Genomic DNA, 24,072 nt, shown 5'->3' with positions numbered 1-24,072 from the left:
ACTCTTCCCAGCCATGATAGATTTCGTTTATTCCATTTAATCATATCTCTATCAATCTGTTGCCATAGCTTTTCATAATTATTCTTAAATAAATCAATATTCTTCGCAGTTAACTCAATTCCAAGATATTTAACTTTATGTGTTACTTCACAATCGGTAATTTCCATTAATTCTTGCTGCTTTTGTTTAGTCATATTCTTACATAGTATCTTTGATTTCTTCTTATTAACATAAAATCCAGCCAGATCTCTGAACTCTTTTATCTTATCAAGCAACTTTGGCATATTTTGTATTGGATCTTCCACTATGACCATCATATCATCTGCAAAAGCTCTAACCTTGTAGGTAAATTCTTTAATCCTTATGCCTCTTATAGCCTCATCTTCTCTTATTTGAATCAATAACAGTTCCAAAATCAAGATGAACAACAATGGAGATAATGGGCACCCCTGTCTTGTACGTTTTCTTATTTCCAATTTTTTTCTTAGCTCATCATTTACTACAATTGCCGCACATTGGTCTCTATATATTGCTTTTACTGCTTGAATAAAATCTTTTCCCATTTGCAACCTTTCCATTGTGGCAAATAGGGATGTGCGTTTCGGCATTCAGAATGCCGAAAGAATGCCGAAACAAAAGTGTTTCTGCTTCTTTCGGGGAATGCCGAAACGTTTCGGGGAATGCCGAAACGTTTCGGGTAGCCGAAAGAAAAAAGCCGAAACGTTTCGGGATTCTTTCGGCTTTCTTTCGGCTTTTCAATGGGAAAATGCCTCCGTCTTCCTGGACGTCTGGGGGAGGCATTTTCCCACCGAATAAGCCCAAAATTGGTGGGGACCTTCCTCTAACCCTTCTCTAACAACCACCCAAGTTTCAGACAGATTGGACTTTGGGGGGCCATGTTATGGCCCCCCAAAGCAGGTCCCCCCATCCTCCCATAAGAAAGCGAAGGAGCAGCATATTGTTAGCATGCTGCTACTCATCTTCTTCATTATTTCCTATGGGGGAAAAATGAAGAAGCAGGCTTCCTTTGCCAGGGGTGGCATTTTGCATGCAAAATGCCCCCTCACCCTCAGGGGCCCTTCTCCCACCCCTCCTCCCACCCCCCACCAAGGCTCAGCCTGCTCCCACTTGGGGGGGGGCATTTCATGGCCTCCCCAAGTAGGTGCTCTCATCTCTACCACTGACAGCTGGGGGAGGCTTGTGTTGCCAGGGGTGGCATTTTGCATGCAATATGCCCCCCAGCCCTCAGGGGCCCTTCTCCCACCCTTCCCCCACCCCCCACCCAGGCTCAGCCTGCTCCCACTTGGGGGGGCCATTTCATGGCCTCCCCAAGTAGGTCCTCTCAGCCCCTAAAGTCCACCCCTTACAGCCCCACACAAACCCAATTCCCCCCCAGCTGCCACACACAGACCCAAATCCTCACATTAGCCCCTCACAGACCCAAATCCACCCCCACCTGCCCCACACCCATAACCCCAGGAACAGGCTGGCAAAGGCCAGCCCTCTCCCTTTGTTCCCTATGCTGGGAACTTCTAAACTCTCTTTCCCTGGGCAATTCTGCACAGCCCAGGGGTGCCACAATGGTGGGCACACTTCTGAGTGCCAGCTGGTCCCTGTGAAAGAGCACCTGAACCACAGACACCCTCCCTCAAATTCCCCCACCACCTACAGAGATGGCTGGCCAGCCAGCCCCATTGTTCCCTATGATGGGAACCAACTGCACAACAAAGAATAAAACAAGAACAACACAAAATAAAGTTTTAAATTTTTTTTCTCCCTTCCAAAGTACAAGTAGGCAAAGCATTATGACACATTACACCAGCAGTCCCCCACACAGAAAAATAACACAACTCACTTAACATCAGAGAATCACAAAGCATGATTCCTGTCAAAAACACTTTATTTCTTGAACAGCTTTAGGTTACACAGCAGGGGGGAACACCAAAGGGCATGGCAGCACTATCTTACACAAAAATAACACAACTCACTTAACATCAGAGAATCACAAAGCACAATTCCTGTCAAAAACACTTTATTTCTTGAACAGCTTTAGGTTACACAGCAGGGGGGAACACCAAAGGGCATGGCAGCACTATCTTACACAAAAATAACACAACTCACTTAACATCAGAGAATCACAAAAACACAATTCCTGGCAAAAACACTTTATTTCTTGAACAGCTTTAGGTTACACAGTAGGAGGGCACAACAGGGCATGATAGCAATGTACTACAAAAAATAATACAACCCACTTCACCGTTTTTGACAGCAATTGTGTTTGTGTGATTCTCTGATGTGAAGTGAGTTGTGTTATTTTTGTGTAGTACACTGCTTTCCTGCTCTGTGGTGCCTTCCTACTGTGTAACCTAAAGCAGTTACAGAAATAAAGTGCTTTTGACAGCAATTTTTGGGGTGATTCTTTAATGTGAAGTGAGTTGTGTTATTTTTGTGTAAGATACTGCTTCCATGCCCTTTGGTGTTCCCCCCCTGCTGTGTAGCCTAAAGCTGTTCAAGAAATAAAGTGTTTTTGACAGGAATTGTGCTTTTGTGATTCTCTGATGTTAAGTGAGTTGTGTTATTTTTGTGTAAGATAGTGCTGCCATGCCCTTTGGTGTTCCCCCCTGCTGTGTAACCTAAAGCTGTTCAAGAAATAAAGTGTTTTTGACAGGAATCATGCTTTGTGATTCTCTGATGTTAAGTGAGTTGTGTTATTTTTCTGTGTGGGGGACTGCTGGTGTAATGTGTCATAATGCTTTGCCTACTTGTACTTTGGAAGGGAGAAAAAAAATTAAAACTTTATTTTGTGTTGTTCTTGTTTTATTCTTTGTTGTGCAGTTGGTTCCCATCATAGGGAACAATGGGGCTGGCTGGCCAGCCATCTCTGTAGGTGGTGGGGGAATTTGAGGGAGGGTGTCTGTGGTTCAGGTGCTCTTTCACAGGGACCAGCTGGCACTCAGAAGTGTGCCCACCATTGTGGCACCCCTGGGCTGTGCAGAATTGCCCAGGGAAAGAGAGTTTAGAAGTTCCCAGCATAGGGAACAAAGGGAGAGGGCTGGCCTTTGCCAGCCTGTTCCTGGGGTTATGGGTGTGGGGCAGGTGGGGGTGGATTTGGGTCTGTGAGGGGCTAATGTGGGGATTTGGGTCTGTGTGTGGCAGCTGGGGGGGAATTGGGTTTGTGTGGGGCTGTAAGGGGTGGACTTTAGGGGCTGAGAGGACCTACTTGGGGAGGCCATGAAATGCCCCCCCCAAGTGGGAGCAGTCTGAGCCTTGGTGGGGGGTGGGAGGAAGGGTGGGAGAAGGGCCCCAGAGGGCTGGGGGGCATTTTGCATGCAAAATGCCACCCCTGGCAAGACAAGCCTCCCCCAGCTGTCAGTGGTAGAGATGAGAGCAGAGCACCTACTTGGGGAGGCCATGAAATGCCCCCCCCCAAGTGGGAGCAGGCTGAGCCTTGGTGGGGGGTGGGAGGAGGGGTGGGAGAAGGGCCCCAGAGGGTTGGGGGGCATTTTGCATGCAAAATGCCACCCCTGGCAACACAAGCCTCCCCCAGCTGTCAGTGGTAGAGATTAGAGCACCTACTTGGGGAGGCCATGAAATGCCCCCCCCAAGTGGGAGCAGGCTGAGCCTTGGTGGGGGGTGGGAGGAGGGGTGGGAGAAGGGCCCCTGAGGGTAAGGAGGCATTTTGCATGCAAAATGCCACCCCTGGCAAAGGAAGCCTGCCTCTTCATTTTTTCCCCATAGGAAATAATGAAGAAAGATGAGCAGCAGCATGCTAACAATATGCTGCTCCTTCGCTTTCTTATGGGAGGATGGGGGGACCTGCTTTGGGGGGCCATAACATGGCCCCCCAAAGTCCAATCTGTCTGAAACTTGGGTGGTTGTTAGAGAAGGGTTAGAGGAAGGTCCCCACCAATTTTGGGCTTATTCGGTGGGAAAATGCCTTTTCCAGGCGTCCTGGAAGACGGAGGCATTTTCCCATAGAAAAAAGCCGAAAGAATGCCGAAATAATGCCGAAAGAATCCCGAAAGCCGAAAGCCGAAAGAGATTCTTGTTTCGGCTTTCGGCTTTAACGATAGAGAATCTTCTTTCGGCTTTCTACTTTCGGCTATAGCCGAAAATTTTTGGCTTGCACACCCCTAGTGGCAAACATAAAATTCCAGCTCAAATTGTCAAACGCTTTTTCTGCATCCACAAAGAAGAAACCAACTTCCCTTTCACAATGTTTGTCATAGTATTCTAAAGCATTTACTACAGTTTTCAAATTGTCTCTGATTTGCCTGTTTGGAAGGAACCCTGCTTGCTCTTCTGCAATAATCTCAACTAACCAGTCCTTTAATCTCTCCGCCAAAATTTTTGCAAACATTTTGTAATCATTATTTAACAACGAAATAGGTTGATAATTCTTGACGTTACTCAAATCTTGATTTTCTTTTGGAATCAATGATATGTTGGCCTCATTCCAAGACTCTGGTATCTTTTGTCCTTTTAAAATTCCATTCATTACCTCTTTCAGAAATTCCAATAATTTGTAGAATCTAGCCGTAATTCCATCTGGGCCTGGTGTCTTCCCTAACTTAGTCGACCGGATAGCCTCTTTTATTTCCATTTCCGTTATTTCTGCGTTTAATTTTCCCTTCCATTTTTCTGATAGTATTGGTAAGTTGATCTTATTCAGATATTGGTCAATAGCATCCAAATCCACTTCTTTCCTTTGATACAACTTTGCATAATACTTAAAGAAGGCTCTACTTATGGCCAGTTGGTCTATTAAGGTCTTACCATCTTCTTGAATCTTAGTTATTACTTTTTTCTCCCTTTTCTTTTTCAATTGCCACGCTAAATATTTCCCAGGTTTATTCGCACCTTCAAATGATTTTTGGTTCAATTTTTTCAATTCCCACTCTAATACTTTATTGTTCATTACTCTCAACTGTTCTTGCAGAATTTTTATTTCTTGATACAATTTCTTCTTCCCAGGTCTTTTCTTTAATTGTAACTCCTTGGCCTTTATCTTTTCCATAATTTCTTGCCTTTTTTCTTCTTTTCTCCTTTTGTCTCTTGTGTTTAAGTCCATTAAAGTTCCTCTGATTACTGCTTTGTAGGTATCCCATACTTTGTCAGTCGAAACGTCTTTATTTAGATTATATTGTATAAAGAATTTGGTCTCTCTTTGTAGTAGCATTATATTGTCTTCTGATTGCAGCAGGTCTTCATTTATCCTCCATCCTCGTCTTTTGGTGCCATCTTCCTCATCTTTTTGTTCCAATGAGGGCTGTTGTGAATCCCCTACAAACTCTTCTAAATCTTTCTTGTATCTTTCAAGAAAAACTCTTGCTTTTGTAACCAAATTCAACCTGAATCTCTGTTGTTTGAAAGTAAAAATCACTCCTTCCAATTTGCCTATCTAAATGGGACTTTCTTCTCTTTCAGTTTTTCAGTTAAAATTACATAGTCTTCATTTCCTCAAGATTCTGAGTGGTATCTCTTTTAAGATAATAACTCCAACTTCCTGTATTCTCAATTTCTTCTTATAATGTTGTAGAACTTGATCACTTATCAACTTTCTGACAAATGTTCTATGATATCTTTCAGTAGCTTGTTGTGTGTCGCATACCTGGTAGAGACTCTGTATAATTATCCAATTCCATGTCAACTCTTGGGATGTCCCACTGCAGAAATTCTGCCAAGGCTTCTACCGCCCTATGTAAAATATCTTTGTCTTGTGTCTCCTAACTCCTCATAGTCTCAGAGCATATTTTTTTCTCCCTTAGTTCTAATAAGGCTAAATTATTTTGATGTTTCTCCAAATCTCTATCAAACACTGCTGTTCTGCTGTCCAGGATCTCCACTTGATTGCTCAACTTCTTTACCTCCTCATAGGTTTTTTTAACAACTCTTTCAATATTTTTAATTTGTTCAGTTAAATCAGTTTTAAATTTCATAAAATTGTCTTCCATTCTCTTTTCAAATGAATCTAATTTATCACCTAATTGATCAAAGAGTTTTTACATCAAATCTGTGGATGTAGTTGTGTCTATAGATGTAGACTGTTTTCTTGTACTTTGAGACATTTTCTGCTAAATGGCTCTGTTTCTCTATGAATAATCTGTGCAGCCTTTTTACAGATAGTATTGTTTACTTTCAACTTTGTTTACATTCCAGTCCTGAGTTTCAAGGCCATTGTTTCAACCTTAGCTTCTTCTACACAGTTTTATTTTAACCAGTCCAGCCAAAACACTTTCTCCCAATACAAATCCACAAATTACAGAGAAAAACAAACAATAAGCTTTTTTATTCCCCTTAGTCTGTAAATCTTTCCTTCTCATAGGTAGTTTAAGAGCTTCCTGCTAAAGATGTGTCATTATTCTTATCTCAGTTAAAAAGAAAGAGTGAAAAAAAAGTAAGTTTAGGAAAGCAGAATATTATCTCACCACACGGTAAATAATTGTGTAGTAGAGTTGGTTAATCCTTTAAAGTTGATAGATTTAAGACTTGAGAGTACGACTGCCTTTGAACTACAATTGTAGCTACGAGTAGATGATTTCTCCATGTCTCCAGAAAGCCCCAAATTTCTAGCCACAATTCCCAGGACAAACCTGGGCATTAAGACCTTCAGCAGAGCTGTCAAATGGAGCACAAGTGGGTAAACTCATGATCCCCTTATCCAGAGCCATTTGTCAGCTGGAGTTGCATCCTCAGTTGTTAATCAAAGCTACATTGTCTCTCCCAGCACAGAAAGCTTCAAGCAGCCATGCCCTCCCATCACGTGATCCCAAGGTGTGTTTTTGTTGTTCTACTTTTATGCTGCACCTGGACCTGGATAGCACAAGTGTGCCTGATCTGGTCAGATCTCAGAAGCTAAGCAGGGTTGGCCTTTGTTAGTAATTGGATGGGAGACTTCCAATGAACAACAACAACTTTTGATTTATATGCTGCCCTTCAGGACAACTTAATGCCCACTCAGAGTGGTTTACAAAGTATGTTATTATTATCCCCACAACAATCACTCTGTGAAGTGGGTGGGGCTGAGAGAGCTCTGGAAGAGCTGTGACTGACTCAAGGTCACCCATCTGGCTTCAAGTGGAGGAGTGGGGAATCAAACTGGGTTCTCCAGATTAGATTCCCACCAATCTTAACCACTACAACAAGGTAGCAGAGGCAAGTAATGGCAAGCCACTTCTGTTAGTCACTTGCAATGAGAACTCCACCGCAGTTCTCAGTGCAAGTGACTAACATGCATCTGACGAAGAGAGCTATGGCTCTCAAAAGCTTATGCTACAATAAAGTTGGTTAGTCTTAAAGGTGCTACTGGACTCTACTATTTTGCTACTACAGACTAACATGGCTAACTCCTCTGGATCTAACCCCACCAGGGGTCGCCATAACTCTACTCTGACTTGAGGGCACTCTCTGCCACAACCTTTATGCTGCTGTGATGAGTGTGCACAGAAAAAAAATTACTTGATTCAATTTGGTAATAACAAATTGGAAAAAGTTCAAATTTAGGGAATACCAAATTCATTTTCCAGTTCAGTTTGGTAATATAGAGCAAATTTGGTAAAATTTGGCCATTTTTTCCTATGGGAAACACAATTTGGAAATCTCCAGTGGCCTGGGGGAGAAGGTCACTTTTTGACCACATTACACCAAATTTACAGGGGACCTACTCCTAATTGTCCTCTAACAAGCCCCAATTTTCATAAAGATTGGATCCTGGGGGACATTTTATGGTCCCCAAAGAAGAAGCCCCCAGCTACTTCCAATTTCCATTATTCCCTGAGAGCTCTTCCGGGGGCTGGGGTGGCATTTTTCAAGAAAAATCTACCAAATTTGCAGCATACCTACTCTTGACTGTCCTCTAAAGACTCCCCAAGTTTCAGAGATATTGGATCCTGAGGTCCAATTCTGTGGGCCCTTGAACAAGGTGCCCCTAACCACTCTATTTGCTCCTATTGTGAGGGAAAACCTCAAAGCTGATGCCCACTGAAGAAACATATGGACAAAGCACCCCAAGAAACACCCCCTCCTGCAGAAAAATAACCAACAATTGAACAACTTCTATGCCAGTAGAAAAGAGAACCCAACAAAAAGCACCAACCAAACTTCTGTAAAGAAAGAACAAGTCCCCAAAACAGGGGCAAACAGCCCCCCCTCCCACAAGAAGAACCAACAAAAATTTACAGCAACAAAGAAAACACTCACTACAGGGGAAAAGACGACCCCACCCCCGAACAAGTGTGTGAGGCCCCGCCCCGCCAGCCGCGCCTTCCCCTTGTCCTGCCGTCCTCCGGGCTGCCACCAGGGGGAGGTTGAAGGTGCTCCCTCTGCCTCAGACTGGATAGGGGCAGTGGTTCAGGCACCAGAGTCTGCCTCCTATCTGCTGCTTTGGAAGTCTCTCGCTCTCTCTCTCTGACCAACCTTCCAACCAGCCTTCTCCTCCCTGGCATCATCGGGAGCTTCCCTCTTATAGTCCCTCCTGGCTCTGCCCCCCTGGCTCTCCACCAATCCCCTCCCCAGGATCAACCGCCCCTGGAACTGACACCTGGCTGTTCCCACCTGGTTGGGCCAAACGCCCCTCCATCACCCCCTTAGCCCATGCCGTCTCCTCTGTGCCTGCTTCTCCCCTCCCCCACCCCTCACCAATCCCCGGCATCCCTTCAGACCGGGGAGCCCTCCCAGGAGCCATCCAGCCAACCTAGAGCTGGGACTGCTCTCTGGGCGTCCCTCCCCTCACCTGCCCCAGCTGGGCCCTCCCCCTGCCGGCGTTCGGCCGTGCCCGTCCTGGGGATGCTGCCCAGGGCGGCCGTGGTGGCGGCCGCGCTGCCCTTCCCCGCATGCTGCTCCCACCCCTCTGCCCCGCTGCCGCCGTCACGCCGGGCAGGCGGCCCGGCCCCGTTGCCGCGAGCCGCGGCGGCGGCGGCGGCTGGCCTCGCTGCTCCGGCGGCGGCGGCGACAGGCTCGGCCGTTCCGGCGGCGGTGGCGGCAGCAAGCTCCGCTGCTCCGGCGGCGGCAGCAGGCCCGGCTGCTCCGGCCGCGGCCGCGGCGGTATGCCCCGCTGCTCCAGCGGCGGCGGCAGGCTCGGCGTTGGTGCGCCAGGGAAGCTTCGGGCCGCGGACGTCTCTGGGCCAGTCACCGCGGGCCCCCGGGTAAGCGGGGGTGTTTGGCGGGGGCCAGGAGGCCAGCGACGGGCCTCCGGGGAGTCCGTCGGGGTGGGGGGTGAGGTCCAGTCCGGGGCGGGAGAGGCCCACCCTGGACACACCCCCCCCTGGGGCCTGGCGCCTCCTGGTCCATGTGGTGTTCCGGGATCTGTGACATGTAGTCCGCATTCACATGGAGCCGACCCGGCCGGTGTCGTAGCTGGAAGCTGAAAGGGAGCAGAGAGAGGTACTATCTGAGAACCCGTGGGTTGTGGTCCTTCATGCGGGCCATCCACAGCAGGGGGGCGTGGTCCGTGACTAAGGTAAAGGGGTTGTTGGCAAGGTAAAACTGGAGTGCGCCTACTGCCCACTTCACCGCCAGGGCCTCTTTCTCGACGGTAGCGTACTTGACCTCCGCGGGTTGCAGCTTCCGACTGATGAATAACACGGGGTGCTCCTGGCTGTCGACCTCCTGGGAGAGGACCGCCCCCAGCCCGACGTCGGAGGCGTCCGTCTGGACGAGGAAGGGTCGCTCAAAGTCCGGGTTCCGTAGCACGGGGGCTCCCGACAGGGCTCTGCGCAAGGCTTCGAAGGTGCGGAGCCGGTCGTGGTTCCAGTTAATAGTAGCAGGCTGGTCCTTAAGTAAGCAGTTGGAAAGGGGGCTGGCTTGACTGGCGAAGTGGGGTATGAATTTACTGTAATAGCCCACCAGCCCTAAGAAGCGTCGCATCTGGCGCTTGGTTCGAGGGCGTGGGCTCTGCTCCAGCGTGGTGACCTTGTCGGGCACGGGGCGCAGGACCCCACGGCCCACCTGAAACCCGAGGTATGTGAGCTGCTGGAACCCAATCCGGCTTTTGCGGGGGTTGACTCGCAGGCCTGCCCCGGCCAATGCCGCCAGGACCATGTTCAGGTGCTGCAGGTGCGACGGCCAGTCCGGGCTAAAGATGATGATATCATCTATATAGGCTCGGGCGAACCCTTGGCAATGGGCCAGCACGTGGTCCACGAGGCGTTGGAAGGTGGCGGCGGCCCCATGCAGGCCGAAGGGCATGACCTTGAACTGGAACAAGCCCTGGGGGGTCGCAAAGGCCGTCTTCTCCCGGTCCTCGGGCGCCATGGGTATCTGCCAATACCCCTTCGTGAGGTCCAGGGCCGACAGATAGCGTGCTGTTCCCAGTTGATCGATCAGTACGTCGGCCCGGGGCATGGGGTAGGCGTCGAAGGTGGCAATGGCGTTGACTTGCCGGTAGTCCACGCAGAAGCGGACGGAGCCATCCGGCTTCCCCACTAGCACGATGGGGCTCCGCCACGTGCTGCGGGAGGGTTCGATCACGTCGAGGCGGAGCATGTCCTCTACTTCTTTGGCCACGACCTCCCACCGCTTTAAGGGCAGTGGCCTCCAGGGGGCTCGTGCCACCTGCCCGGGGAGGGGTGGGTATGTGGTGAACCAGTACGGTGGTCCGGCCTGGCCGGCAGGAGAAAAGGCCAGGGTTCTGGCAGACCACTGCTCTCGCCTGCACCAGCTGGTCGCCCTGGAGGCCCAGGTCTAGGACAGGCTCCTCCCCGGTGGGGCCGCTCGGGGTCCATGGCAACTCGCCGGCGGGGAGCTCAAGGGGGTCGGGGGACAGGTTGCATTGGAGCGTCTCCGCCTCGTACCAGGCTTTTAGATCATTGATGTGCAGCCTCTTCCGGTGTCGGGGGCTTGGCCCACACTGGACCTCGTATGACAGGGGCCCCCGCACCTTGGTGATGGAATAGGGTCCTCGCCACGGGGCCCCAGGGCCCGGCCCCATGACCCGGTGGTGGACCAGGACCTTCTCCCCCACCTGGAACGTTCGAGCCTTGGCCCCCCGATCGTAGTAGGCCTTCTGGGACCGTTGGGCCTCCCATAGGTGTTCGAGAGCGGCGGCCCGACACGCCTTGAGACGGGTCTGGAGGTCCCGGACATACTCGGGGGTGGGACGTCCCTCGGGGGTGGCCGCCGGGGCCCACTGCTCCTCCACCAGCCCCAGTATCCCACGGGGCCGTCGCCCATACAGGAGCTCGAAGGGGGCGTAGCCGGTGGAGGCCTGGGGCGTCTCGCGGACCGCAAAGAGTAAGGGATCTATGTACAAGTCCCACTGATGGGGGCGGTCATGGGCCAGCTTGTGGATCATCGCCTTCAGGGTCTGGTTGAACCTCTCTACCAGTCCGTCGGTTTGGGGGTGATAGACGCTAGTGAAGATCTGTCGTACATGCAGCGTCCGGCATAGGTGTCTGGTGAGCTGGGCCGTGAAGGGCTTCCCGCAGTCCGACAGCAACTCCCGGGGCAACCCCACCTGGGCGAAGAATCGTAGCAGCACCCGGGCGACCCCCGGGGCCTTCATGTCCTGGAGGGGAATGGCTTCGGGATACCGGGTGGCGTAGTCCATCAGGACCAGGATATAACGGGCCCCTCGCGGGGTCCGGGGCAGGGGACCGACGAAGTCCATGGCAATCCTGGAGAAGGGCTCCTCGATGATGGGCAGCGGGGCCAGCAGGGCCCGTGCCGGGCGGCGGGTGGCTTGTCGCTGGCAAAGCGGGCAGGCCTGGCAGTACCGCTTGACCTCTTTGGTTAGCCCAGGCCAGAAAAGGGGGCTTCAATCCGGGTCGTAGTGCCTCGGGCGCCCTGGTGGCCTCCCCAGGGGTGATCGTGGGCGGCCTTGAGGACCTCTGGGCGGTGGGCGGCCGGAACCAACAGTTGGGCCACTTCCCCCTGTCCTCCCTTCACCAGGCGGTACCAACGCCCCCCTGCACGGACGACCCGCGGTAGCCGCCCTGCCCGGTGGGGATCGAGGACCCGACCCTCACTTACTGCGGTCATCCGGCGTAGGCCCTCCAGCGAGGGGTCCTCGGCCTGAGCGGCGGCGAACCGGGGCTCCGCTCCCCATCCCTGGCGGAGTTGGGCTGGGGCGTCCCCGCCTCCGCTCCCTCCCGGGCGTCCCCCGTCGTCCTCCTCGTCATCCCTGACCAGGATCTCTCCAGCTTCCTCCCGATCAGGGGGAAGGGCCATCTTCATGGCAGGGCGGAAGTGGGGGGAGTCTCTCCCCAGCAGGACCGGGTAGGGTAGGGCCTGCACCCGGGCCAAGGGCGTCTCGCACTTCTGGCCGCGGTATGTCACGGAGACCAGGATGACTGGGCACTCCTCCACCTGGTTGTGGATACAGGCGATGACGGCTTGGCGGATCACCAGCAGGTCGGGGGGTAACAGGTGGGAGCAGATCATTGACACGGAGCTCCCACTGTCGAGGAGCGCCATCAACTTCCTACCCACCACTGAAACCAGGACGAGCATGGGAGGGGGCCGGGGGGCCCGGCTTGTCGCGGGCAGGGCCGTGTCCCAGCCCAGGTCGCACTCCATAAGGGGGTATTCTCTCTTCCAGTGCCCCCGTTGCCCGCACGTGAAGCACGGTCCCTTGTCTCCTGTCTCCCGGGCGGAGCCGCTGGGTTTAGGTGTGGTAGGAGTTACGGGCGGCGGAAGGGCTAGCTGGGGCCCGGTCGGGGGCCCCCTGGTCGCCCGGCCCAGGTGGGCGGGGGCGGGAGGCCGGGGGCCTGGCCGAGCCCGTCCCCCCTTTTCGCCAGTGTTGCGGCTCCCGTCGCTGCCGGGGCGGGGCTCCGGTTTCGCGGGCTCCCGGGACTCCACGGCCATCATGTTTTCCCACAGCGTGGTGGCTTCTTTCAAGGTGGCGGGCTTGTTGTAAGCCACCCAGTTCCGGGCCCGAGCGGGGATCACCTGTAGCAACTGTTCGAGCACCACCTGGTCGGCAATCTTCCGGCCCTCGTCCGAGGTGGGCTTCAGCCAGCGGTAGGCTGCGTCTTGGAGATTGGCCACTAGGGTGCAGGGACGGTCTGTTTTCTGAAAGGCGATGGTCCGGAACTTCTGCCTGTAAGTCTCCGGTGTGATCTCGTAGCGATCTAATATCGCCTCCTTCAGCTTCACGTAGTCAGCGCTCTCGGCTTTGGGGAGGTCCTTCAGGGCGGCTTGCGCCTCCCCCGTAAGATAAGGTCCAATGATGAAGGCCCACTGAGCCGGCGCCCATCCCGCTGCCTCTGCTGTCTGCTCAAAGGCCTCCAGGAACGCATCCACGTCATCCTCAGGGCCCAGCTTGGCGAGGTGGAACGGTGGTCGGGGGTTGGGCCTGGCCCCGCCGCCGGCTCCGGGACCGGCGCCGGCGCCGGCCAGTGCTTGTTGGAGGTCCCTGATGAGGCTCGCCTGGGCATCTTGCTGTTGGCGGGCCAGGGCGGCTTGCGCGTCCAACTGCTGCTGAGCCACCTCCTTCAATAGTTGCCCCTGGTGCTCAGTTAGCCACTGGCCAAACTGCGCGAGATCCATCGTGGAGCTGGCGGCCTCGGCAGGGATCTCCGCACTCGCTGCCTTCAGAACCGCTGGGCGTAGGAGGGGCCGGGTGCTACTCCAGCCGGCTGGGGTGGGAAGGTGCGGGCGCGGGTGCCTCACGGGGCTGCCACTGCCCGCATTCTCCACCAGTTTGTGAGGCCCCGCCCCACCGGCCGCGCCTTCCCCTCGTCCTGCCGTCCTCCGGGCTGCCACCAGGGGGAGGTTGAAGGTGCTCCCTCTGCCTCAGACTGGATAGGGGCAGTGGTTCAGGCACCAGGGTCTGCCTCCTATCTGCTGCTTTAAAAGTCTCTCGCTCTCTCTCTGACCAACCTTCCAACCAGCCTTCTCCTCCCTGGCGTCATCGGGAGCTTCCCTCTTATAGTCCCTCCTGGCTCTGCCCCCCTGGCTCTCCACCAATCCCCTCCCCAGGATCAACCGCCCCTGGAACTGACACCTGGCTGTTCCCACCTGGTTGGGCCAAACGCCCCTCCATCACCCCCTTAGCCCATGCCGTCTCCTCTGTGCCTGCTTCTCCCCTCCCCCGCCCCTCACCAATCCCCAGCGTCCCTTCAGACTGGGGAGCCCTCCCAGGAGCCATCCAGCCAACCCAGAGCTGGGACTGCTCGCTGGGTGTCCCTCCCCTCACCTGCCCCAGCTGGGCCCTCCCCCTGCCGGCGTTCGGCCACGCCCGTCCCGGGGATGCTGCCCGGGGCGGCCGCGGTGGCGGCCGCGCTGCCCTTCCCCGCATGCTGCTCCCACCCCTCCACCCCGCTGCCGCCATCACGCCGGGCAGGCGGCCCGGCCCCGGCCGCCCCGTCGCCGTGAGCCGCAGCGGCGGCGGCGGCTGGCCTCGCTGCTCCAGCGGTGGTGGCGGCAGGCTCGGCCGTTCCGGTGGCGGCGGCGGCGGCAGCAGGCTGCGCCGCTCTGGCGGCGGCGGCAGGCCCAGCTGCTCCGGCCGCAGCGGCGGCGGTAGGCCCCGCTGCTCCAGCGGCGGCGGCAGGCCCAGCTTTGGCGCGCCGGGGAAGCTTCGGGCCGCGGACATCTCCGGGCCCGTCGCCGCGGGCCCCCGGGTAAGCGGAGATGTTTGGCGGGGGCCAGGAGGCCGGCGACGGGCCTCCAGGGAGTCCGTCGGGGTGGGGGGTGGGGTCCAGTCCGGGGCAGGAGAGGCCCACCCCGGACAAAGTGATTTTAAAAAAATTAACAGGAACTATAATACACCAAAGAACAAATTACCCACAAGAGGATAAAACATCTCCCCCCAGAAGTACAAGCAGCAAAATGAACAGTAAATATAGCTTCAAAAGTCATAAATCAAAGCACCCACTACTCAAAAGCCCAACTGAAGCACACTCCGCACATAGCAAAAAAGCAGTTTATAAAATGCAAAGTAAAAAAAAAACTTATCCCTTTCCCCCTCCCCCCAAAGAAAGAGAAAAACCTAGTCTCTCAAACCAGGCATGAGCAGAAGTCCTCAGTGCAGAAGGTCTCAGTGCAGACAGTAATAGCCAGGAATCCACTCATTGGTCAGTAGGATCCAGTTGCAGTCTAAAGCAATACGAGGACTCAGTCCAAGGCAGTCCGAGATTACAGGGGCTAGGCAGAGTCAGGTTCAGTGCCAGCGGGGTCAAGGGTGATTTGACTTGCTTCCACAACTGGTCACTCCCCCCCACTCCATCTTTTACTACTAAGGTACACGTTTTGCTGCTGAGCTACACTTAGCCAGTGTGTGCACTCTCTGTGCCTTGCTCCAGATGTCTTAGAGTTTCTAATTGCACACTTCGCCTCCTCTGTAGTAATTTGCACCAGACCCTCTTCCATCTGCACTCCAGTGGAGGCGAAGTGGGTCCTGGGGAGCTAGTTGGTGTGTCCTGGGCCGAGATAGACAGGCCACTGCTGACTGGAGGTGGGTTGCTCATAGCTGAAGGTGGATAGAGCCCTGCTATGGTTGTTTCATCCTCTTCCCCCAAGCTGTTTGCTTAATCAGGGCTGGCTATACCTGACTGACCCAAGACACAGGCATTGTCTCTCAATCTCCAAGCCACTCTATTTGCTCCTATTTGCTCCAAGCAAAAACAAAATGGTGGCTGCCTAAGACAAGCTTCCTAATTTAATTCCTTGCAGCAGTTTTAAAAAATCACTTTCCTTCTTGAGAATTCCATTGGCCAGAGAAGGAGAGCTGCTACAAGAATTGGCCACTCACTCCTCCCCTTTTTCTCTTCTCTCTCCCTTTTGTCTCTGCCTCAGTCCCCCCTCCCATCTGGTTAAAAAGGCAGGAAGCAGTGTTTCTTTGCTGTTCCTTAGCAAAGTAGCAGCAAAGAATTGTGTAGCCATGCTTCCCAAATTGTATCAAATTTTACCTAATTAATTTGGTAAGCTTGAATTTGATATTTCCAAATACCGAACCTGAATTGCACATCCCTAGTGCTGAGTACAAATATGATTCTCCAGATCGTACAATGGGCCCCTCAAGATTCTGTGACCAAGTTAACCATAGCTCATCAGCACAAAAACAATTGCATAATTCAGTATGAAAAGACAAAGACGTACCACAATCTAAGCAACATCCCAACATTATATACTGCCATCTGTAGTAGAATACACATTAGGTTAGAACATATTGAACCTCCTTAGAGAACTATCCATCTTCTGGACAGTCCTGGTGATTCAGAACTATTCAGAATGCCTTTCTGTTCTAAATCTTTAGCTCAGTGGTCTTCAACCATGGGTGGCCTACAGAGCTCTATGTGTTGAGGAATGAGTCCTTATAGAGCCACCATTATTTTACTGCCTTTTAGACTTATAGCTTGTGCATGTGTGTGCAGAGCAAGGATACCATGTCTCCTGCATCTCTTTGTAGGCATGCTGAAAGAAGCTTCAGGATAGTGAAGTCACACAGAAATTGACAGGACTCCTCCATGGCTTGTTCCTGACTATAGTACCCATTCCTGGTGCATGGCTTGCATTCTTGCCTCTATATCTTTTCTGCTGCCTAGAGTCCAGCCCTAGGCTCTGCTGGTTATAACTCTCTGGCTTCTTTCTTCATGTCATGTAACTCTGATGTCATGTGTCTTCTTGTCAAGTGCTTTCATCTCAGTGGATCCTAGGAACAGAGGCTGAAGTCCACTGTGGTAGTGTGGAGTTGTTGGGTAGAATGTAATTTGCAGAGAAGAGAATTTGCACAGCAGATAAAGAATCACAGACACGTGTGCTCAACTTCTAAAATAAATGTTTACTACATAAAGGGTAAAATAATAACGGTTACATTGGAGATAAAATAAAGAAGAGCTAACTTAGTTCCTACATCCTTACATGCTGGAGATAATGGTCTAACTGTCTGGGGAGCAATGGCATCCTGTGTAAAGGAAAGAATGTGAATTGCCCCCAATAAAACTGGTCAGCCAATAATCAATCCTAGATCTGTTCAATAAGCATGCAACTCGCCTTTTCCCTGGTGGGAAGAACAACTCGACATCTAACTATCCTCATGCTAAACAAGCTGTGCTTAACTAAACACAGATTAACTCTTTCATGACAGAAGAGAATGACACTTGTAAAATCCCAACATCCCCTTCTCAAGTGTTAGTAACTGAAGTCATGAAGGTTCATCTTCTCTCGCAGGTACTCGCAGGTACTTCATGAGTAGCTTGGTGAGAATGTCAGCAACCATTTCTTCTGAAGGGCAGGACTTGAGATCAATTACTCCTTGTTGCTGGATCTCTCGAACAGAGTGATATCTGACAGCAATGTGCTTGCATCTGACCTTGATGCTCTCACTCTTGGATAAGGCAATGCAGGCTTGGTTGTCTTCAAATAGAGTTATAGGTTTAGGTTCATCTATGCCAAAGTCTTTCAGCAAGTTGATGATCCACTCAAGTTCATCACAGGCTCGTGCAGCAGATGTATATTTGGCCTCTGTGGTAGACTTAGCAACTAAAGATTGTTTCTGGCTCATCCAGCTGATCAGGCTTTTTCCATAGAAGAATAGATATCCACTGGTTGATTTGTAGTAAGCTTGGTTTTCTCCCCAGTCAGCGTCCATGTACCCAATTAGCATTGGGTTGTCACAGGCTGAAATCTTTAGTTTCAGGTCAGCTGTTCCTATGAGATATCTTGTAAGTCTTTTGACAGCATTCATATCATATTGGTTGGGTGAATTTGTTTTTCTGCATAGGATTCCAACTGCTGCAGATATGTCAGGTCTTGACTAGGGGTGTGCAATTCGGTTATCAGATAACCGAAAAAATACCAAAACAAACCTGTTTCAGTTTGTTTCGATATTACCGAAACGTTTCCCGATTACCTAAACGTTTCGGTAATACCGAAACAGCGATGACCAAAATGTTTCGGTATGTTTCAGTAATTGTTTCGGTAAACCGAGAATCGCCATTTTCCTAGCCGTTTGCATTTGCAAGTGGCTAGCAAAATCCTGCAGGAAGCTACAGCTTCCTGCAGGCTCTTTGAAGAGGGGAGGGGGGAGAAGGAGTGAGTGACTCACTACCTCCTCTTCACCCCTCACCCCTCTTGCTAGGAAAGGAGGGAATCCTTGCTTTGCAAGGTGCTTGCTTGCTAGAATTGCACTTTGCAATGCAATGCAAAGCAAGCAGCAAAAGATTTCCGCCAAAATTCCCAGGTAAGGGAGGGGGAGCAGGAAGGAGTGATAGAGTAGGACTCCAAGGGGGGATGTGAGGGGTAAGGCAAGGGAGGGGGGACTTAGGAGTGACCAATCCCACTGCTGCATCCTTCTTCCAGCCAATAGATTCAAATCTTTGGCAGAAGCTGCAGCAGGGGATTTAAATTGCTGGACTGGGACAGCCTCTGTTGCTGTGTGCTGAGGAGAGAGTGAGAGAGACTGCTTCTTTGCTGCCTTCTTGGACTTCTGGACTGCACCGGGTGGACTTCTGCCTGTGGAGTGGACTTCTGCTTGTGGAGGATCAACTCAGGGCTGGACATTCATCAGGAGAGGACTGGTAGGATATATGCTTTTGGGGGGGAGAGATGGGAGGAAGGGAAGGCACAGAGTTTTTTCTCATTGATGCTGGGCCAATTTGCTGGCCTCTGCTAAAAAATGGGTCACTGTGACACTGGCTTTGCATTGCAGGGTGGGCCTTGGTCTTCTTATGGCTTGGATTATTGTTTTAGGTTGAGACAGAGGATTATTTTTACTGGGGGGGTGTTTCATCACCACTGCTTGCTTGCATGTCTCCTGCCTTTTAACTCTCTGGCCTGGCTCTGCACTGTGGCTGTGGCCCGTGGGCCTGCACTGCAGGGTGGGGCTTGGTTTTCTTATGGCTTGGATTACTGTTCCCTGTTTCATCTTTCTGGGCCAGCAGTGGAACCCAACTGGAAGCATGTTTACTGGGGGGGGGGGTTGCACAACTGCTTGCATGTTTCCTGCCTTTTAACTCTCTGTCCTGGCTCTGCACCATGGCTGTGGCCTAACGGCTCTGCACTGCTGGGTAGGCCTTGCCTTTCTCATGGCTTCGACCATTGTTCCCTGGGTCATCTTTTAGGGCTAGCCATGGAACCAAGCTGGGAGCATGTTTACTGGGGTGGGGCACTGCTTGCATGTCTCCTGTCTTTTAACTCTCTGGCTTGGCTCTCCACTGTGGATGTGGGCCTGGCCAGGCCCAAAACAGACCTGGGCCTTGACTTCTGGGGGTTGTGCAGTTTATGAATCTCTGTTAATATCGCACCTTTCTGTTCCCAGCCTCGAGGAGGAGAGGACTTGCTGCACGCCTGTCTGCCTGAACATCGCTGGACTGCAGGACAGGTAAGTGAGTCTGTGGGTTTACATTTGGGTGGGCATAGGGGTGGGTTTTTGCTTGCCTGGGAGGGGGGAGGTACATTTTCAGAACACCGCATCCACACCCCACACAGACACCCCACAGAAAAGTTTTTCCTGTAAAATAGTGTCTTAGGAAGGTAGGCCAGTTTGTAGGGGTTCAATGGCTAATTGCCCTCAACTTAATTGATAGGGATCCAAGCATAGCTTGTTTAAAACAGTAAATAGGGATCAGCAGGACAAGCAGTAGTTAGAGTTAGGTTATATTTGATTTCTATTCATATATATATACATATTGGTATAGCTGTTAATAGGCTTCCCATTAGTGCCCCCATAACTAGGGTTCCACTGCCCATCTCTGGCACCCGTGGTGGAGCCAGGCCGGCCCGGGCATACTAGTCTTGTTAGTGTCTAAGGCTTTCACTTGATATTGGGGTTTAGGGCCAGCTCAATTCTGGAGGAATTCAGCTGTTTGGCAGGCTCAGGTCCTCCAACTTAAATAGGGTTGTTAAAAAAGACATTAGATTGACCGTCTCCAAGACAAGTTACAGAGCCACAAGAAGAACAGATTTAGAAGTAGGTAGATAGGTCTTGAAAACAAAGTTCACCTTTGTTTTCCCTTGGTTTCTGAATAGTCAGTGTAGCTTCCGTGAGGGGAAAGGATGGCAGAAAGGAAAGCAGAGAGGGGCCCCGGGGGAAAGGCCAGAGATAAATCTAGATGGGAGGAGGGGAGGGAGAGGGGGACTGCTGTGATAGCCCCCCCATCTGAGTGGAGGAGGCCCTCCCCTGCACTGCTGCCATTCACCAGCCTGGCTTCTGGTGACAGTAAGAGGGTTTGCAAGGCTCTCTTTCCTGAGGCAGCTGCTGGAGGGCCACCCCCAACCCAGGTGTCTCAGGCAGGGGCTGGCACTGGGCAGGGGCCTGCTGCTGAGGTTCCTCCTCCTCCAGTGGTTGCGAGCCAGCTGCTGGAGGAGGGGCAGCATGTGGTGTCTCCTGGGATGGACGTGGGGCATGTGACTTTTCCATCCCTCACGATCACCCCAGGAACCTGGAGGATGTTGGAGGAACTGCCCGTGAGACCCCCTGTGGGGTGGTCCACCCCAGATTCCTCTGAGCCCAGCAGCAGGCCTCTCACAGCTGTGCAGGAGGAGAGGGTACAGGAGGAAGAGGAAGAGACTGTGGTGGAAGAGTCCACATCTCTGCCCCTTCAGCCTCGTCCATCCCCAACTGCCCGGCTGAGAGTCGGACACGGAGGTGTCTCAGAATGGGCCCGTGAGCGTTTCTCCTGTGAAGCGTGTGCAACCCTTCAGCAGCAAACTCTGGAAGCACTTCCAGAGAACGGAGGACCCCGAGTTGTCCAGTGCCTGCATTGTAGGCAGCGCGTCAGCCGTGGTGGAGATGTGAACCATCTCTCCACGTCTGGGATGAGGACCCACATGAAGAGGCACCACCAGGCAGTGCTTCTTCACAGGGAGAGTTCGAGTGGCACCACATGGCTGCCAGCTAGCCAGAAGGAGGCAGGCTCCTCTGGTGCTCTCCCCCCAAGTGTTCCTGTAGGGCAGGGACACCAAGCCTCTCTGCCGGAGATGCTTGGTAAGCAGGGCCCTAGTGTGCCCAGAGAGAGCATCCAGAGGGCGAGCCGGTGCCTCACGCACCACATTGTCACTTTGGTAGCTGTGGATGGAAGACCGTTCTCCATAGATGAAGACTTCGGCTTCTCAGGGCTGATCCACCATTTCTTTCCCTGGTACGCCGTCCCTGCTCGCACGATGTTGAGCAGATCGGTGGTGTCCTCGTTTTACAGGGCTGCCAGGGACCACGTGAAGGCACAGCTGTCCCGGGTTGCCGGGAGAACAGTGCAGTTCACATCCAACATCTGGACCTGCCCCAGTGTGCAGCAAGCGTACCTGTCGCTTACTGCTCACTGGTGGGAACCCAAGGTGGTTCTGGGTGGGGGGGAGGTGCCTACAGCTAGCCAGGGAAGGATGGGAGACCACCAGGCCGGCTACTGCAAGGCCTTGCTTCACGCCGAGGTTCTCGACGTGTTGCACATGATGGAGAACATCCCTGCCACCCTGAGGAGACAGTTGGAGGAGTGGATAGGCCAGGGACCCGCCACCATGGGATGCATGGTGACGGATGGTGGCAGCAACATGAGGGCAGCAGCGGATCTGGTGAGCCAAGAGCGCATTTACTGTGTGGCCCACAAGCTTCACCTAGTGGTGAGAGATGCACTTGGGGCGGGCTCCTCGAAGGAACCCCTTGATCCCCAGACTCGTGACTTCCAGTTACTGCTCCAGAAATGTCAGAGGCTCACAAGTCACTTCTCGTGCAGTGTGACAGCCACTCACGAACTGCGCCAGAAGCTGGAGCACGCACTGTTCGCTGACATCACCACTTGCTGGAACTCCACCTGTGCCATGCTTGAGCGCTTGGTGGAGCAGCAGGCCGCACTCCACGCGTGGCTCTCCGAGAGCCACGGTGCGAGTCCAGTGGGTGAGTTCAGCCGGGAGGATTGGCTCACCATCACCCAGGCAGTGCAGGTCCTGAAGCCCTTCAAGGACTTTACTGTGGCGGTCTCGTCAGACACGGCGACCCTGGGTCTGGTCATTCCCCTGGTGCACACGCCCCAGATGAAACTGGTCACCCTTGTAGACCCAGACGCACCTCATGCTGACATCGTTCCACCAGTGCGCGCACTGGTGAGAAGGCTGCAGTGTGTCATAGTTGCCAGGCTAACTCCTCTCACTCAGAACATGTCGTACATGTTGGTGACCATGTGTGACCCATGCATTAAGGGCACTTTCGCCAAGCGGGACGAGAACCTCACCCAAGCCAGAGATGCCCTCTGTACTTCGGTGAGGCGCAGGCAGGCCGCGAGGGGACACCTGTCAACAGAGGGGACGCAAGAGGGGCCCTGCCATGCAGGTTCCTCTCACACCCCCTCTGAGCGGGCTCCCCCCGCGGCCACCACCGGAGTGCCGATGGAGATGGAGATGCTCCGGTGGGCCCTCGGCCCCTCTGGGATCATGAGGCATGTGAGAGAGGATTCGGTGGAGGCAGTGGTCATGGACTACCTTGCAGAGCCCTGCGAGTTGCTCTCCACCGATCCGCTCAGCTAGTGGGCCAAGAAGGAGTCAGTCTGGCCGGACCTCTCCCTCGAGGTGCAGCGGCTGCTCTCATGCCCTCCGACGAGCGTGGAGAGCGAGCGCGTCTTTTCTCATGCAGGCGACATTGTCAGCCCACATCACTCTCGCCTTCTCCCATGGAGAGTCAAGCAGTTGACCTTCCTGAAGGTCAACTCTCGACTCTTTGATTTCTCAGGCCTGGACTTCCAGAGTGACTGAGGTGAGCCCAACTTGTTGCCTGCATCCTCTGCGAGTCCAGTCCTTTGGAATCGCGCTCTCCCCTGCATAAAACTCTGTAGACACAGTTAAAACCAGCCAGCAGAAGGAGGGTGGTTAGGTACCAGTGGCAAAGGGAATCCACCCTGCAATTTGAACACCTCCCCCCAAAAGGAATTAAAACATCTCCCAGTGCTGTGAAGACCCTGTGGGACCAAATTTATTCTGAAAAATAATGAGATGCCCCAGAAATTTTGATTGCCGCTGGAGGGAGAAATAGGTTAAGATAGGGACTGCTTAGGTAGGGATGCTGATGTGTAGTGTAAAAATGTTTAATGGTTTTTTAATGTTTTAAAGGTTTTTTCAAAGTTGAAATGTTAAAAAAAAAGTTGAAATGTTAATGTTGGGTTTGCTTGGGGGGGTTGGGGGACAGTTGGGGATGGGCACCAGCTGATGATGATGTCTCACAGATGTTTCCAGGTAGATGCTGAGGCTGGTGTGTGTGAGGGGGAAACCTCTGCAACACTGCTCCGGAAATGTCGCTTTGTAGTGCCCTTGGCAGTGCCCGGTCCAGCTTTGTGTGGCTGAACTGAAAACAGCTGCAGGAAATGACAGTGGTTCTGCTGGACCTTGTTGCAATGGTTTCTCCCTATTGAGTTTTGTTTGGGAGGGATGGGAGATGGCCTCACGCGCCAAGAAATAAAGAGATTTTGAAAAAAAAATGTGTGTGTGTGGTTTTTGTCATTCTGTCCTTGTTTTCTGCAGTGGCGGATGTGTTATCTAGAGGGGTTAAGCAAATAAGTTGTTTTTTTCAGGAATTGGGTTGTGCTTACTTGATGTGAAGTGAGCTGTGTTATTTTCTGGCTAGGATAATGCTGGCATGCCTGTTGGTGTGCCCTACTACTGTGTAACCTAAATCTGTTCAAGAAATAAATTGTTTTTGACAGGAATTGTGTTTTTTGTGATTCTCTGATCTGAAGTGAGTTGTGTAACTTTTGTGCGGTGAGCTGCTTTCATGCCCTACTGTGCCCTCCCACTGTGTAACCCACATCTTTTCCAGAAATAAAGTGTTTATAACGGTTATTATGTTTTTGGTGGTTGTCTGATATTGAGTTGTGTTATTTTTGTGTAATGAGCTGCTATCATGCCCTATTGTGCCCTACTGCTGTGTAAATTAAAGCTGTTCAAGAAATAAGGTGTTTTTGAAAGGTCTTGTGTTTTTGGTGATTCCCTGATTTGAAGTTAGTTGTGTTAATTTTGTCTAGTAGACTGCTTTTTTCATGCCCTGTTGTGCCCTCCTGCTGTGTAACCTAAAGCTGTTCAAAAAATTAAGTGTTTATAAAATTTGTGGGGTTTTTGGAGATTCTTTGATGTGAAGTGAATTGTGTTATCCTTTTGTGTGGGGGACTGCTGGTGTGATGTGCCATGATGCTTTGCCTACTTGTACTTTGAAAGTGA

This window comes from Eublepharis macularius, chromosome 15 (genome assembly GCF_028583425.1).
Source record: "Eublepharis macularius isolate TG4126 chromosome 15, MPM_Emac_v1.0, whole genome shotgun sequence".
In the NCBI taxonomy this organism is placed as follows: Eukaryota; Metazoa; Chordata; class Lepidosauria; order Squamata; family Eublepharidae; genus Eublepharis; species Eublepharis macularius.
Note: the sequence above shows the minus strand (reverse complement) of the source record.